Here is a 16,354-nt window from a genome sequence, read left to right on the forward strand (position 1 = left end):
CACACGACCGTAAAAATCGCCCGTAATTACGGTCCGTAATTAAGGGCCCATTCATTTCTATGTCCGACTGACACCTTCCCGTTTGTCTACGGGAGGATGTCCATGTAGTAGAAACCTGACGAAAAAAATAGGACATGTCCTATTTTTTTATTTTAAGGACCGTGCTCCTATACTTTATAATGGGAGCACGGCCTATAAACATTGGCTAGCTGTCCACGGCCGGCCGTGCCCGTAATTACGGTCGTGTGCATGAAGCCTTACCCATTGACCGTACTACTGGGCAATTTAGGCCATATTCATATTAATGTAAGGAGGCCAAATGTGCTAATAAATGTGGTTCAACATAGAATAAGGCAGGTATGTTTGCGTACTAAATTTAAACCACTCACTTTTTTTATGCGGTTTCTATGTTAATATACTTGTGAAAATAGATATTTCAAATAATTTTTTACACGTGACTGTTCACAGGCAACGATACTGAGTTCACCCTATTAATCAACTCCGCTATGAGAAGGGCTACATAGGGCATCATTACCAAGAGTTGAGATGGTCAGTTTATAATTTGTTGAAAGTATTATTGTAAATTGTGTGTTATTGCAGAGATTTTAAAAATGATATTATGTTTTGATACAGTTATATGGATAAATTCTGTGACTTTGTCTGGATGTCTAATACCTTCAACCAGCTGGTTGCTCTCCGGTTCATACACCTCCGCAGGCAGGATACATATATTCGGAAGTCATGTCAGTCCTGTTGGTTGAGAGGCTGCTCATCACTTTGCAGTGAGTTGTGTTGCGAACAAATGTAACCATTTAGTCCTTTATTTCAGGTACCTGCCTTCTAGACCATATTTACAAATGGTAAAGACAGACTGGTGAATTTGACATTAGTAATTAATTTTTTTTTCTCTCTCTTTCAGATTTCTGGCAAGTGTTGGCCATTCCTGCACTTGCAAATCCGGGTTGGTAAATCTACCATATACAGAATTGTTAGGAGCACATGCCACGTGATCTGGCAGTATTTGCAGCTTATTGCCATGCCCAGTTCAACCCAGCAGATTTGGTTGCAGGTGGCAGCAGGCTTTCCATCCGTGGCCAATTTCTCCAACTGCCATCGACGGTAAGCACGTACATGTGTAGCAGCCACTGCATACAGGATCACATTCCTTGAACTATAGGAGGTACTTCTCTGTAATCCTGATGGCACGTACAATCGACACGGCTGCCTATGAAAATACCTAGGCACTACTGACTTCAGAATTTAGGCGGCCAAATCTGATAGTTTAGGTGACTCTACTACCTCCAAGACCTCTCCTGGTTACCATACATCCAGTTCTCTTTGTCATGGTATCGGATGAGGTTTGTCCAACCTGCTGCGCCCATACCTGGATGCCTGGATGTCCGGAGGAGAGACTTCAACATGACTCAACAAAGCACGACGCCTTGTGGACTGTACCTTTGCACTCATGGTAAGTGGATGGTCTGTAGTTGGATGAGGCCCCAGTTGATGTGGTCATTAAAGTGGCCTATGTTCTCCAAAACTATGTGTAGGAGTATGATAGCCCTGACATGGTGGAGGAGCCACAGGCAGCTTTCGTTGACCCTCAAGTCAACTGGGGCTTTAGGCCACCTAACCGTGGTATACAGCAGAGAAATACCTTTACAGACTACTTCATCAATCTCGATGAACATTTTATTTCTTCTGTGTGTTCTCCACCTAACTAAACCAGGTCTCCAGCTGTGACTGACATGCCCCACCACTTCCATTGACTGGATAGGCTGTGTTATTTTCGTGCCTATATGCGCTTTGTAAAGGGAAGTGTCCCTTATATATATATATATATATATATATATATACATTGTATGTATGTATGTTTGTGTGTGTGTGTGTATATATATATATATATATATATATATATATATATACACACTACCGTTCAAAAGTTTAGGGTCACTTAGAAATTTCCTTATTTTTGCAAGAAAAGCACCGTTTTTTTCAATAAAGATAACATTAAATTAATCAGAAATACACTCTATACATTGTTAATGTGCTAAATGACTATTCTTGCTGCAAATGTCTGGTTTTTAATGCAATATCCACATAGGTGTATAGAGGCCCATTTCCAGCAACCATCACTCCAGTGTACTAATGGTACATTGTGTTTGCTAACTGTATTAGACGACTAATGGATGATTAGAAAACACTTGAAAACCCTTGTGCAATTATGTTAGCACCGCTGTAAACAGTTTTGCTGTTTAGAGGAGCTATAAAACTGACCTTCCTTTGAGCTAGATGAGAATCTGGAGCATTACATTTGTGGGTTCGATTAAACTCTGAAAATTGACAGTCTATTCTTGTTCTTAGAAATTAAGGCTATTCCATGCGAGAAATTGCCAAGAAACTGAAGATTTCCTACAACGGTGTGTACTACTCCCTTCAGAGGACAGCACAAACTGGCTCTAACCAGAGTAGAAAGAGAAGTGGGAGGCCCCGCTGAACAACTGAGCAACAAGACAAGTACATTAGAGTCTCTAGTTTGAGAAATAGATGCCTCACAGGTCCTCAACTGGCAGCTTCATTAAATAGTACCCGCAAAACGCCAGTGTCAATGTCTACAGTGAAGAGGCGACTCCGGGATGCTGGCCTTCAGGGCAGAGTAGCAAAGAAAAAGCCATATCTGAGACTGGCTAATAAAAGGAAAATATTAATATGGGCAAAAGCACACAGACATTGGACAGAGGAAGATTGGAAAAAAGTGTTATGGACAGACGAATCGAAGTTTGAGGTGTTTGGATGACACAGAAGAACATTTGTGAGACGCAGAACAACTGAAAAGATGCTGGAAGAGTGCCTGACGCCATCTGTCAAGCATGGTGGAGGTAATGTGATGGTCTGGGGTTGCTTTGGTGCTGGTAAAGTGGGAGATTTGTACAAGGTAAAAGGGATTTTGAATAAGGAAGGCTATCACTCCATTTTGCAACGCCATGCCATACCCTGTAGACAGCTCTTAATTGGAGCCAATTTCATCCTACAACAGGACAATGACCCAGAGCACACCTCCAAATTATGCAAGAACTATTTAGGGAAGAAGCAGGCAGCTGGTATTCTATCTGTAATGGAGTGGCCAGCGCAGTCACCAGATCTCAACCTCATAGAGCTGTTGTGGGAGCAGCTTGACCGTATGGTACGCAAGAAGTGCCCATCAAGCCAATCCAACTTGTGGGAGGGGTTTCTGGAAGCATGGGGTGAAATTTCTCCAGATTACCTCAGCAAATTAACAGCTAGAATGCCAAAGGTCTGCAATGCTGTAATTGCTGCAAATGGAGCATTCTTTGACGAAAGCAAAGTTTGAAGGAGAAAATTATTATTTGAAATAAAAATCATTATTTCTAACCTTGTCAATCTCTTGACTATATTTTCTAGTCATTTTGCAACTCATTTGATAAATATAAGTGTGAGTTTTCATGGAAAACACAAAATTGTCTGGGTGACCCCAAACTTTTCAACGGTAGTGTATATATATATATATATATATATATATATATATATATATATATATATATATATAGAGAGAGAAAAACATAGAACACAGCAACGGCACCAGGACTTCAGAGTAGATGAAAGCAAAAGTGGGGGATGGACCATATAAACCAGGATACGAACTTTATCCAAAAATAGGTCTAGTCTTACTCTGAAGTCCTGGTGCCGTTGCTGTGTTCTATGTTTTTCTCTATTGGATGTTGGGGAATTGATTCACCCCCAGGCAACGAGCACATGGCCTGATTTCCTGGAGACTATTGGAGTGCTGTGTTCATCTACTATTGGACTGTATATATATATATATATATATATATATTGTCTTATGAGCCAGAGCTGTAGAGACACAGCCCAGGTCATGAGAGACGGCCTAAAAACAAAGCAGGACAATTAGTCATTGTCGTGCTTTGCTTTAAACTGATGGAGACAGGAGATACTGCTTTTGATCTCCTGTCTCCATATTTGAACTTTTTGCCCATGCGGGGGCTCTCGCTGGCTTTTGCGCGCATGCTCTCGCGGGATTTTGCGCAGGTGCTCATGAGTCGGCCGGTGATGTGTTATCATCATGTCGACCCATGTTAGCCGGGGGGAAGCGCCACTCGCCCCCATTTACGAGCGTACCGACAGGGTTTAAATAGCCCTGTGTCGGGATGCTCAAGAGAAGCCTACCTCACTCACCACTCCACTGATGAGGAGCAGCTGAGTCCTGCCTCCCACACCACCAACGGAGCTCACCTCTCCAGTGGGACCTTACCCTCCACCAACGACCTGCTCCTGTCTCCTGCTCCAGCTCCTGTCTCCTGCCTCACCACAACGACACGCTAAGTATCAAGTGTAGCCACAGCTACACTTTAACCCTCTCTCTCTCCCTGTCATCCCTCTGAGTACATCCCTAGTTAACCCTTGCTGCCCCTGGTTAACCCTTTCTGCCCCTGAATCTGCCCCTCAGTTAACCCTTGCTGCCCCTGAGTAACTCTTGCTGACCTGCACATCCCCTGGTACATATCCCCTGGTTAACCATTTACCACCTGCCTGAACCCTTTACCTACCTGCACATCCCCTGGTACACATCCCTTGTTAACCCTTTCCCACCTGCCTACACATTCCCATTGTTAACCCTTTATCTGACTTACCTGGTAAACCTTTATGCTTCCCCTGTCTTGTTAACCCTTAGTGTACAGGAACAGTTATTTAGGAGGGAGTGGGACATAAATAGTGAGTGTGTGAGAATTACAACGTAACTTTTGTGCATTTACTGTAACGCAACGTGTATATATATGTATGTTTAGGTAAGTGGGTAGTGGTATAGATTAGCATTGTGATACCTTGTTTATACTGTAAAGTGGCGGATTAAGTAGACCATAGGCCCTGGGCTGCCCCCAAACTTGGGCCCCCCTTCCCCACCGCCACTCTGCCGTGTCTATAGTGAACACCACCTTTTTGTGCGAGCATTGACAAATGGGTGTTACGATTCCCTTTGTCAATGGTCTCCAACCATCACTGACAGTATCACACTTCCTCTTGACAATGGGAATGGTAACACACATTTGTCTATTAGTCCTGGGTACACAAAGATACTGTATGTAGAATACAATAATTTCCTACAACAGATATGTCAGGAGAAGGGACAGATCCCCTATAGATCCAGTGACTCAGAGGTGATGTCTTCTCTGCTGGGAGTCATTTTCTTTTATTCTCCATCTGACGCAGACAGTTATGGCAACTTATCCTGATGGGACGCCTTTGCCCATCATTTCTGAGGCCATTTCCAGCCTCTATAGAACCACACAAATATAGACACCAAGGCCCACAACCATACATTAAAGGGGTTGTCCGGGCACAGACTGTTTTTTATACTGATGAATATACCCAGACCAGACCCCCCTAAACAAATACAGACCCCAGAACAAGCACCCTAAATAAATACAGACCTCAGACAGGAGCCCTAAATACAGACCCCAGAACCGACCCTCTACATTAATACAGACCCCAGACCAGACCCCCTACACTAATACAGACCACTAAATAAAGACCCCTAAACTAATACAGACCTTAGACCAGGCCCCCTAAATACAGACCCCTAAATACAGACCCCCAGACCGCAAACTAATACAGACCCCCTAAATATAGACCCCAGACCTGACCCCTACACTAATAATGACCCAAGACCTGACTCCCTTAAGTAATACAGACCCCAGACCAGACCCCCTAATCTAATACAGACCCCAGACCAGATCCCTAAATACAGACCCCTAAATAAAGACCCCTAAACTAATACAGACCCTAGAACAGGCCCCCAAATACAGACCCCATGCACTAATACAGACCCCAGACATCAAACTAATACAAACCCCCTAAATACAGACCCCCAGACACCTTAAACTAACAAAGACACCTAAATATACAGACCCTTAACAAATTAAACCGATACATACCTAAGACCACCTAAATACAGACCCCAGACCCCTTAAACTAATACAGACACCAAACTTCCTAAATACAGACCAGACCCCCTAAATGCCATCCCCAAACCAGACCCCCTAAATACAGTCCCCACACCAGACCCCATAAATACAGACCCCTTAAACAAATCCATCCCCTTATACTTACATAGCAGCTCACCTCAGTCGGCTTATCGTCGTAGGTACTATGGTTTGTGACTGTTGTTATTGTTAGTCCGAAAAGGTCATTGCTGTATGAGCTCAATAATGTACTGTAGACATTGGCTGTACAACATCCCACAGTATGAAAAAGGTAACTCACTCAAAAAAATTCACTGCAATTTAGGTTTAATTTATAAAGTCAAAATAACCGAAAACTGTTCTTATAAGCCATAAGAATGTAGCGTTTTTCAGAATGTCAGTAAGAACAGATATTACATTTTTCAATTTAAGAAAATGTCGATTCGTTCAATAAACTTTATAAAAGTTCATAAAGTAAGTATGACTCTACGTCAATTAATAGGAAAAAGTTTATTTTCCCCGTAAAGTCAAAAAATCACAAAAAAATCAAAAACATAGTACTTATCAGATCAATAGTGAAGAGCGGAGCCTAAACATGTAATACTGAAATAGTCCCTTTCTCAAGGTCATTTAAGTTGCATCAAACAAAGATTCCTTAAATTTTGCCATAGATAGCAGATATGCCGACAAAGGAATGCGGTTAGAACCGCTCAACGATCTTTAAATTTCAAGAGTTCATGGTCACATAATTGGAATCTAGCCAATCCCGTCCAAAGTCACACGGTCAGACAATGACTAATCACAAGGCCGGCAGGGAAGCGCATGATGCATCAGTGGTAGTCATAGCAACAAGAACACCTCTCATACAAGTGATAATATAGTTGCAAATGATAGGTTTACATTCGTGTAAACAGTGTGTTCCTGTTAATCATATCTTAGAATAGTATTACCTGGATTCTGTGTTGGTATGATTTCAGGACTGTTTGGGATTATTATTTGGAAATTATTTTATTTATGCACAGTGTGTTGGCACGTTAAAGGTGTCCTATATGGCGGCATTTTTTATCTATACAGTATGACAGCATTTCTTAGGTCACACAATCTTCCAATATTTTTTAGTTGTGCAGTTTGGCGACATGATTTAAAGGTACAGTATGGCGGCTTTGTGTAGGTGAGCAGTATGGCGGTATTTTTTAGGTGTGCAGTATGGAAGCATTGTTTAGGGTTAAAGAGTGGTGTAATTGTTAAGGTGTGTAGTCTGGCAGCATTGTTTAGGTGTGCAGTATGGTTGCATTGGTGAACGACAGTACGACTTTGTTATTTATGAGGGTTTTTTTATTATGATACTGATTGTATCGTGTGTGTGTGTGTGTGTGTGTGTGTGTGTGTGTGTGTGTGTGTGCGTGCGTGTGTGTGTGTGTGTGTGTGTGTGTGTGTGTGTGTCCATATGTATTTCGTCCAGCAGTAACTTTACAATTCCAGCAATTAAAATTGGTGACATAAGGTGAACAGGCAATTGTGATAAGTACAGTATGAGAAAGGATCTACAAAAAAATAAATAAAGACCTACAGCAAATATAAGGCCAGTAACAGCAGATACAAGTAAGAAGACAGAGATCTAAGTACTTTTGATGTATTTCTATGGGATCGTGTAATTCATGATGACAAGTTCAGTTAAAGTTCCATCCCATGTGTACATTTGAACTAAACAGAATTTTTCACCTGACCTTGTTTCAATCGAGTATATTATTCGTCATACAACATAACTGCTTGCTAAGCAGAGAATGACACACTATACAGAATTTGGCACATAGTGCATATAAATAACTTGTTAAGAGAAATTAACAATCGGCTTATTTTACTCTAATTATACATAAACAATAAAAATAGCGATTTGTGAATATATATTTTTTAACAAAACATGCTGCACATCAGGACTGTAGCTGGACGTAGCTCTCGTAGTGCTGCATCTGCCTCATAATCCCCCTTCTAAATTCTGCTGTGTAAAGCACATTTGAAATGGGAAAAACACATCTAGAATGTTGTTTTCTTCGTGATTCCACAGAGATAGCTCTATTTTTTCTACATCTTCTTTTACCTCCCGTTTAGTGCTCTGCAGTTACCAAGAGAAAAGTAAGAGTAGGAAATTTACACGTACGAGGGCTGGACTGGAACTGAAGAGACGTCAGCTAACCAGGATTCTTTTATCTATTCTCCTTTATGCTCAAAATGAAAGATTGTGTTGTTTTCCAATAAAATTCTGGGGGGGGAAGAGGTACGGCGGCTACAATATTATTTCTGTCTGTAGTCAGGATTGAAGTAATGCTATTTGTAGAGAGTCCAAGTGCTGCATATAGCAGTTACTGTTGATCTGCTTGAACGTGTTGCCTCTTGTTTGTGGTCAGTAGGTGGGTTAAGATGGCATCAATGGGCAGATCATTGATTATAAGCATATCACAGTCTACAGGGTTGCTTTCTCCAGCCATCTCTATTGAAAGGCCCCACTGCTGACTGTATGGCAGTCTGACTTTTTTGTAGACTCTAATATTCCAGACTCCACACAGAGCATAGCATTTGAACAAAATGAAGCACAATAGATTGGCTGCCTGCTCTCAGCATCACTCTGTCTGTAACATCAAAGTAAATAACAGTGGTGCAACTGCAATGCACGCAGAGTCGTTTCTTCGAGACTGAAAATCAAATCTATGGCTTTCAAAAATGACAAGATGAAAATGCAAAACGTATCTCAGTTCAGCCATCTTATTAACGCTCCCTCCACTGAATTGAAGTAGGAGGGGAAAATATGAGCACAAGCTGCATTTCAGGAGATGTTGTTTGCTATCAGCTGGGAAAGATCTTTGCCTACAAACCCTATACAATAATATAACAGAATTCAAGCATTACTAAACCCTATAAATTGTCTGTATGAGTTTTAGACTATGGCTTTTCCGAGAGAATACTGTATTACTTATTATCTAATACACTGAAATAAGAGTGGATTGTTGTGACCGGTCACTAATTGATTACATCGAGGCAGATATGAAATATCATTTACATAGCTACTCCCACATTCTTCTAACATACTTACTGGACACTACATCGGTAGGTCTTCAGTAATTCTGTATGTCTTAGTAAATACTTGTATTCCCAATGAACTAACAATTAAGGAGCAATTTTTCTTTGAACTTCATTGTGCTGTACATCTTTTATTTCCCCGGGAACACATTTACAACTGGCTGTTACCATTCCCTTATTAAAATGGGTGTGCCTATATACGTTCTGACACTGTTTAGGGGCACACCTTATTAACAATGTGAATGGTAACACCCAATTGTGAATTTATTAATATAATTCCAGGATGGAATTTCCAGAGGAATTGCAAAATGCAGCGTTCTAAGAAAAGATACTCCAGAATTGTTGTATCACGTGAAATGTAAGTATTTACTAAAACTGACAGGACAGGAGATCTGACAGGTTCTCTTTTATATTGGAGGGAGGCTTATTTACATTTGTAAACTAATGTATGTTCTTATGATTTTACTTATTTTGTTATCCAACTAAGGTTGTTTATTTTTTATTTACCAGTTTCGTATCTCTGCAGACCTTAAAATATAATGTAGATTATTCGCCAACTAGTCATCTGATCATCTGTGTTTGATGGCTTGCTATATTGCCATCATACTTTAAATCTGACTTAAAGGCTAAGGACACCTTTCCCGTCATTCTTTTTTTTTTGTTCATTTTCTTCTTAATGCGAAATTGAGCAACTTTTTAAATAGTCTTCATCAATTCTACAATTTTGCTGCCGTAGAGTCTATGCCACTCCTGTACATAGCTAGTTGTGCTGCTGCTTCTGACACAGATCCGCCTAGACTAAGGTCACCTGCCCCCTCTGCTGTCCCCCTCCCTTCTCTAAGTGTTTTGACTAATTCACACAACAGCTTTTTATCTACATGTAGTATCCTAGTCTACAACAAGCAAAATTATGTCTACACACTGAGCCCTCTAATAGTAAATAGTTCAATTCACATTCAAATTTTTCTGCATGGACATACGCAAAGTTGGAGGCTGAAACTGTTAGGGTATGTTCACACGGCCAAATTTCAGACGTATACGAGGCGTATTTTGCCTCGTTTTACGTCTGAAAATAGGGCTACAATACGTCGGCAAACATCTGCCCATTCATTTGAATGGGTTTGCCGACGTACTGTGCAGACAACCTGTTATTTACGCGTCGTCGTTTGACAGCTGTCAAACGACGACGCGTAAAAATACAGCCTTGTCAAAAGAAGTGCAGGAACAGCTCCAAAAACGGACGTAAAAAATGCCGCGAAAACGGCGTGAAAACGCAGCGAAAAATGCGAGTTGGTAAAAAAACGTCTGAAAAGCAGGGTCTGTTTTCCCTTGAAAACAGCTCTGGATTTTCAGACGTTTTTGTTGACTACGTGTGAACATACCCTAAGGGTATGTGCACACGTAGTGACCAAAAACGTCTGAAAATCCAGAGCTGTTTTCAAGGGAAAACAGACCCTGCTTTTCAGACGTTTTTTGACCAACTCGCATTTTTCGTGGCGTTTTTCGCGCCGTTTTTTACGTCCGTTTTTGGAGCTGTTTTCATTGGAGTCTATGAGAAAACAGCTCCAAAAACGTCCAAAGAAGTGTCCTGCACTTCTTTTGACGAGGCTGTATTTTTACACGTCGTCGTTTGACAGCTGTCAAACGACGACGCGTAAATAACAGGTCGTCTGCACAGTACGTCGGCAAACCCATTCAAATGAATGGGCAGATGTTTGCCGACGTATTGTAGCCCTATTTTCAGACGTAAAACGAGGCATAATACGCCTCGTTTACGTCTGAAAATAGGTCGTGTGAACCCAGCCTAACCCTGATGCAGGAAAACCTAACTACACCTCTGCCTTAGGGTATGTGCACACGTAGTGACCAAAAACGTCTGAAAATCCAGAGCTGTTTTCAAGGGAAAACAGACCCTGCTTTTCAGACGTTTTTTGACCAACTCGCATTTTTTGCGGCGTTTTTCGCGCCGTTTTCGCTGCGTTTTTTACGTCCGTTTTTGGAGCTGTTTTCATTGGAGTCTATGAGAAAACAGCTCCAAAAACGTCCAAAGAAGTGTCCTGCACTTCTTTTGACGAGGCTGTATTTTTACGCGTCGTCGTTTGACAGCTGTCAAACGACGACGCTTAAATAACAGGTCGTCTGCACAGTACGTCGGCAAACCCATTCAAATGAATGGGCAGATGTTTGCCGACGTATTGTAGCCCTATTTTCAGACGTAAAACGAGGCATAATACGCCTCGTTTACGTCTGAAAATAGGTCGTGTGAACCCAGCCTTAGAGTTACCAGCAGGGAGGTGAGGGGAGGAGGTTGAAAACAGCAAAGAGGTAGGAAAGGAAGCAGAGTCTGCAGGGAGAGAGATCACAAAGGCTGTGTAGAGAGAGAGGAGAGAACCCATCGCAGAATCTACAGGGGGTGCGGGGAGAGATCATTCATACAGGCACCATCAGTGTATGTGTCCACAAATTTGAGAAAAGATTATACAGGGCTGTAGAAGTGCTAAGCAGAACAGGAATGAATCTGTGCTGATAAATGAGAGCTAGTGAAGGCAGAAGCATCCTGTAGTCACAGAACTCACATCCAGCATGTATTACTGGAAGAGACGCAACATGAGTATAGTCTGAAACTAGGAGCAGGTTGTAATCTGCATAACAGGGGTCTGAAAATGAATGAAGGAATGTAAATTGCAGCCTGAAACATAGTGTAACTTTTTTTTAACTCCCTTTAACCCCTAACACAAGGGTAGGCAACCTTTTTTTGTATGGTGTGCCGATAAAAAATAAAAATAAAAAATGAAGTACTTAGTGTGCCATGCAAAAAAGAAAGTCATATATCACAAACTGTTGCTATGTATGTGATATAAATCAATTCATTAAATTTACATTTCAGTGTGAGCCTCATGACTTTCTTTGCAAAGATGATCCATCTGTGGTGAATAAGAAGTGACTTTGAGCTAAACACAAGCCTCACAGTCATCTGCAGTAAGCCGGCTATGTGATGCGCTGAGGATGGAATTCATGTGTGAGAAGATCTGCTCACACAGATATTCACATAAGAGAGCAGCTACTAAACACCAGCTTGTATGGGGCTACTCACAGGAGAGGAGCGGCTACTAAACACCAGTTTGTGGGGGGCTGCTCACCGGAGAGGAGCGGCTACTAAACACCAACTTATGGGGGGCTGCTCACAGGAGGGAGCGGCTACTAAACACCAGCTTGTGGGAGGCTGCTTACAGGAGAGAGCGGCTACTAAACACCAGTTTGTGGGGGGCTGCTCACAGGAGAGGAGTGGCTACTAAACACCAACTTGTGGGGGGCTGCTCACAGGAGAGAGCGGTTACTAAACGCCAGCTTGTAGGGGGGGCGCTCACAGGAGAGAGCGACTACTAAACACCAACTTGTGGGGGGCTGCTCACAGTAGGGAGAGGCTACTAAACACTCACTTGTGGGAGCTGCTCACAGGAAAGAGTGGCTACTAAACACCAGCTTGTGGGGGGGCTGCTCACAGGACAGAGCGGCTACTAAACACCAGCTTGTGGGAAAGGGGGGCGGCTGCACAGAGATTTTCCTGGGGGATGCTAAACATCAGCTTGGGGGGCTGACAAGAAGCTGCTCAGAACATTTTTATATTTTCAGTGATTTATAACATAACTTCATAACGTGTAGCTCCTATTTTACAGGTAAACTTGTAATGGCGGCGGCAACGAACAGGAGAACAGAGAGGCTTGTCAGCGCTCTCTAGCCCTGTGTCTCTCCCTGTGTTCCGTGCCGCATCATACAATGGCCCTAGACACGGGGAAAGCGTGCCAGAGATCAAGAACCTGCGTGCCAGCTGTGGCACGGGTGCCGTAGGTTGCCGACCCCTGCCCTAACATATCTGAAAATATTTTTATTTTATATCAAAGGTGTCCATAGCTTTTAGGGACAACCATATTACAGTTCTGTAACAGTTCTGAATTGCACTGATCAGTCATAAAGCAGTAATGTTACCATATAGAAGTATCCAAATCTCTAAATGGTTGTCTATATTTTATGAAGGTCTCTTTGTTTGTACCCTGTGTGTTGCCACATGATAAAAAAAAAACCAGTGTGCTCCATTGGACACCTTATAAGGGCAAGTTTTCTCCCATAGAAGTCAATAAAGACTGAGAAACCACATCCCTGTTTTGTATCTGTGTAAAAACCTTTCTACAGGTACAATACCATACTATTACGACTATTTCCTGGTTCTAAGCTACTCTGGTACTATAGTACTAGTATGAAACACAGTATGGAACTCGTATAGAAGGCTGGAGAAAAAGCACTATGCACACCAAAGTGGAAATTCTTTTGCAGATAAATAATTTAATATATTTATAGTCAATGACAGTGCAGTGCGACGTGTTATGTACAACGCTAGGAGTCCCTGCCTCTCCGTGGAACTACTGTCCCGCACTGAAAACATGATTACGGTACGGGACAGTTGTCCCACAGCAAGGCAGGGACTCCTAGCGTCGTACATAACTATGATGCTAGGAGCCCGGCTCCCTGCAGTGTGTTCGGTCCGGGACTTGCAGCCGAAATACGTTCCGTCCTTTACGGACCGAACATGCTCGTATGAATCCAGCCTTAAGGTATGTTCACACACAGTGACCAAAAACGTCTGAAAATACGGAGCTGTTTTCAAGGGAAAACAGCTCCTGATTTTCAGATGTTTTTTAAGGCACTCGCGATTTTCGCTGCGTTTTTCGCAGCGTTTTTACGGCCATTTTTGGAGCTGTTTTCAATAGAGTCAATAAAAAACGCCTCCAAAAACGTTCCAAGAAGTGTCCTGCACTTCTTTTGACGAGCCGTCACTTTACGCGCCGTATTTTGATAGCGACGCGTAAAATAAAGGCTTGTGGGAACATAACATCGTAATTCCCATTGAAAGCAATGGGCAGATATTTGTAGGCGTATTAGGGGCGTTTTTTCAGGCGTAATTCGAGGCATAAAATTCCCGAATTACGCCTGAAACCACTGCGTGTGAACATACCCTGAGTGTTTCGCTCCAGCAACAAGGTAACTATGCTTTTTGATTCTGAGTGTTCAAAAAATTGCATGTGAGGGGTTCCATACTTCTTAAAGGCTATGTACACCTTCGAAAAGGTTTTTTTTGGTTGTTGTTTTTTTTATTAAAAATGTGTATCATTGAGTTTGGTGCAACTTTCTAATTCATTTTTATTAAAAATGTATTTTTACTTTTTGAGATACAGCTGTTTTGTAACCTGTATACAGAGCAGCTGTATCTTGCGCTGAGACCTGAATCCGTCAGGTCAACGGACCTGACGGGTTCAGTGACAGCGGGGATCCACCTGTTATAAACTTAGATGTGATCGGTAAGGGTATGTTCACTCGCACTGTTTTCAGACATAATTCGGGCGTTTTACGCCTCGAATTACGCCTGAAAAAACGGCTCGATTATGCTTACAAACATCTGCCCATTGCTTGCAATGGGTTTTAAGATGTTCTGTTCCCACGAGGTGTAAAAAGACGGCCGCGAAAAAGAAGTGCATGTCACTTCTTGGGACGTTTTTGGAGCTGTTTTTCATTGACTCCATTGAAAAACAGCTCCAATAACGTCCGTAAAATACCACACGAAAAACGCGAGTTGTTAAAAAACGACTGAAAACAGCTCCGTAAACAGCCGAAAACAGCTCCGTAATTTCAGACGTATATTGCTACTGCATGTGAACATACCCTAACAGCTCGATCCTGCGTGTCAGAGACATGCAGGACCCGCTGACACTGAACCCATCAGTGCCGCTGACCTGACGGATTAAGGTTTCAGCGCTAGATACAGCTGCTCTGTATACAGGTTACAAAGCAGCTGTATCTCAAAAAGTAAAAATAATTTTTAATAAAAACTAATTAGAAAGTTGCACCAAACTCAATGATGCACATTTTTTAAAAAAAACATGTTTTCAAAGGTGTGCATAGCCTTTAACCCCTTCGCACACCCGGACGTGCCATTACGTCCGGGTGTGGGGGACGATGTTTGGAGTGCGCTCAGCCCGTGAGCACGCTCCAGACATCACCCCCCGCACCTGGACGTAATGGCACGTCCGGGTGTGCGAAGGGGTTAATTAGTGGGGAGTAAGTGGGATGACAAAAAAATAATAATACAAGACATATACGAAGACAATTTAAAATAAAATATCGTACATCTTGACAATACAGTTTGCCCTTCATGTAAAATGTCGGGTAAAGGAGATACGGTCCTGTATTAATTTAGTACGACCTTCCAATGCTTGCCGCTCTGGGCAAAGTTTTTTTAATGATGTGATAAAAGGTGAAAGCATATTCAGTACAACATTATCCAAACATGTTCCACTGTCAGACGTGAACATCATAGTTTGCAAGTTAAAATAAATGTTGATCTTCAGAAATTACTGAACTTATTACCGATTACTTTAGGTTTAACTCTTTGCTATGCTTTTTTTACCCAACATTAACAATATATATATATAGATTTTTTACTTTCAATACATTTTTGTGTATTTCTTCATTTTCAGGGTAATGGCTATAGTACTTTCCCATCGCAATCTTGCAGAAACTGCCTTACAGCTGAAACCCTATGATAGTAGAAGTCTCATAATATCACATCATGAGCTCTCTAAGGCCCAAGAAACTATTAAGGACCCTTTTCAGGATTCAGCGATAGACAGGAAGACCTATGTGTCTGTTAATTGGAGAAGAGTTACAGCAGTGAGCAGCTTCTAGCAAAACATTGATCACAATATGACATTTGGGCCAGAGGGAATTCCCCGCTGCTGGTGACACTGAAAATATTCCAAAAATGTAATGTCAGTTCATTGGTAAAGGAGAGAAAATAGAAAATGAATATGTGACAGGCACTGTTTTCATGGCAAATGTGCTTTTTATAACATCAGATACATTTATTTTTAAGCCATGAGCAGAGGCGCCATCAGGTCAGTATGGTTGGTACTGCCATCAGCGGCCTGGCCACAAAGATGAAAAAAATAGTTCCGTCCGCCAAAACGTGATCACTTTAAAAATCTTGGCCAGTATCCCAGTGGCGTTTACTTTAGAGAAATGGCCCTGCAATGTAATGCCCCAAAGCGTCAGGACCTTGTGTGCAGGAACCCAGCGTCAGGAGCTTGAGATGGGACCCAGGAGCAGTAAATAGATATGGGTATGGTCTGGGGTTTGATTTTTTCGGGGGGTCTGGCCTGGTGTCTGATTCATTTAGGGGGTCTGAATTCTGAATTCATTTAGGATCTGGTGTGGGGTTTGTATAAATG

Source organism: Rhinoderma darwinii, chromosome 1, assembly GCF_050947455.1.
Source record: "Rhinoderma darwinii isolate aRhiDar2 chromosome 1, aRhiDar2.hap1, whole genome shotgun sequence".
Lineage (NCBI taxonomy): Eukaryota > Metazoa > Chordata > Amphibia > Anura > Rhinodermatidae > Rhinoderma > Rhinoderma darwinii.